Source organism: Pteropus vampyrus, unplaced genomic scaffold (assembly GCF_000151845.1).
Source record: "Pteropus vampyrus isolate Shadow unplaced genomic scaffold, Pvam_2.0 Scaffold229, whole genome shotgun sequence".
Classification (NCBI taxonomy): Eukaryota; Metazoa; Chordata; class Mammalia; order Chiroptera; family Pteropodidae; genus Pteropus; species Pteropus vampyrus.
Genome location: NW_011889010.1, coordinates 1,730,859 through 1,733,283, shown reverse-complemented (window position 1 = coordinate 1,733,283; position 2,425 = coordinate 1,730,859). Strand labels below are relative to the sequence as shown.

The following is a 2,425-nucleotide window of genomic DNA, read 5'->3' as shown; positions in this document are numbered from 1 at the left end:
GGCCATGTGCATAAGAGCTTCAATATTTGTTTTCTTGATTGAGTCATTTTAAAAACCCAACCAGTCTCAAGAATAAGAAAGTAATTTACTGATGAATTTTTCAATGTAGTGAAACTAATAAGCCAAATCATTTATAACATTTGTTAACAATCATGGCCTGATTGTTATTATTATTGATGAACCTCCCTGTCTGTAATGGTCTGATGAAAATGTAATGGTTTCATTATTTATGGTTAACCTTTGGGAGTTCCTGATCATTTTGCAACACTAGCATATCACAGGTACATTTTTTTTGGAAATTGAAAACTTCCATTAGAAATTTCCCCTAGTGTTTAATGTTGGAAATTTAAATTAGGATTCACAAAATATGGTCAATAAGATCAGCTGCTTATATATTTTGAAGCTTGATATCTTCTGTTGTAGTACGAATTGAGTATAGAAATGTGGAGGATTTTGTTCAGGATTTAGGAAAATCCATGTACTTCAAGAACTACATAGAGTGCTGGGGGTAGTAACACATATATTGGGAAAAGAAGCACAGGAAATTAGAGTTATGGTTATTTTCACAAAAATAATTGTGAAATTATTTTTACTTTCTCTTATGCATGTGAATAATAAATTGTCATGGCAACATTTTTTGAAAAGACCCTCCATTTGCCATTGAATTGTCTTGGCATCTTTGTGGAAAATCGATTGATAAAAGTAATAGTGTATTTCTGGACTCTAAATCCTGTTCTGTTGATCTACATGTATATACTTATGCCAGTACTATATGGTCTCGATTATTGTAGTTTTTATAGTAAGTTTTGAAATCAGAAACTATAAGGCCTCCAACTTTGTTTCTCTTCTATACAATTGTTTTTGGCTTTATGGGTACTTTGCATTTTCATGTTTATTTCAGATTTAGCTTGCCAATTTCTGCAAAAAAAAAACCAAAACACACAACTAAGGTTTACATAGTGATTACATTGAATCTATAGATCAATTTGTGTAAAATGGCCGTCTAAACAATATTGAGAATTCCAATTTGTGAACATGGACTGTCTTTCCATCTATTGGCTCTTATTAATTTCTTTAAGCAATGTTTTGTGTCTTTTGTGTACAATTCTTAGAGTACTTTGTTGAATTTAGTTTGATGTAATTATTCTTTTGGATACAATTTTGAATGAAATTTCCTGAATCACCACTGTTTCTGACAGTCTTTCAAGAGTGTGCTTTTTTTTCTGCTCTCTAATGCAAACCGAGTCAGCCTCCTCTGGTAGAAAAACTGCTGATTTCCATGACTCTTTTTCCCTAGTAAAACTATGCTAATGAGGTAGTGTTGATGGAAGCAACCTTTGTCAAAAATGCCACAGACTCTCCAAACTGTCTTATCCAGAGCTCACTAGTTTTCCATGAATAAGTACTTGTAATTTTGCATGTGCATTATTCCCTTAGTCCTAAAATGACTGTCTTAGACAATTCTGTCCAATTTTAACGTTGCTTTCTAGAGAGGGGATTTGCCAAGCTGCTCACTTTGCCATTCTAGAAGTCTCACTCCCATCTGTATGATAATTTTTGAATTAAGATACAGCCTGAAGAATTCCCTCAGAAACAGTGTCCTGTACTCTGCCTGGTAACGGCCTGGTAAGCTTCTTTTACAAACTGTGATAAAAGTGTTCGTTCCTCACTTTTGAGAATAATCTTCATAGTAATACAGAGGGGTACTATTTTCCAAGTGTGTGCATGAGCAATACTATTCTTCTTTCTTCCAATGAATAACCAATTAAGTTTAAGTTTGCAGATGAAATATTTAGTTTTATGAGGTTGTGGTTTTTCTTTACATATAAGAAGCAGTCACCTTTCATTCAACCATATATCTTGGGGCATCCTTCACACAAAATTATCATATGTTTACTACAGTCAAGAAACTAAGTTTAGTTTGAACTTTCATACTTAGTCTCCTCTCTATCTTTCTCTGACATAAACAGAACTCTCACTTTTGTACACTCATATTTATTCATTGTGGTCTGAGAATGTTTCGAATTTCAACTATCCTCAGGCAGCAGTGGAAAGCGGTAACACCAGAATGGTTTAAATTTGGAGGACTTCTGATCGAAATGATTTACCGTAGGACATAATTCTTCTGTTGGAGGTCTATACTACACACCGTCATTTTTCTTAATTATTTCTGATATTCTGCCCATCATACACTGACCTTCGAAACTATTTATTTAAGACCATTCTCGGAAATCTCAGTCTGAGAAGGAATTGTCAAAAATAATTAAGAAAAATGATGGTATATACCCCCGATATAGAAATACATCTTTTCTAAAATGTTGCTGCTTTTAACAGAATTTAATATAAAGTCATCTCAAGAGTTATGATGCTATTAACCAAATGATTCCAGCAAAAGTAAAAATATCCAGAGCCTCAGAGTAGACAG

General features: G+C 33.4%; 1 protein-coding gene across 5 annotated transcripts in view; it reads right to left on the bottom strand.

Moving 5' to 3' along the window:
- INPP4B (inositol polyphosphate-4-phosphatase type II B) overlaps nucleotides 1-2,425 on the bottom strand; it is a 610,870-nt gene that overhangs the window by 57,631 nt on the left and 550,814 nt on the right. The window lies entirely within an intron of this gene.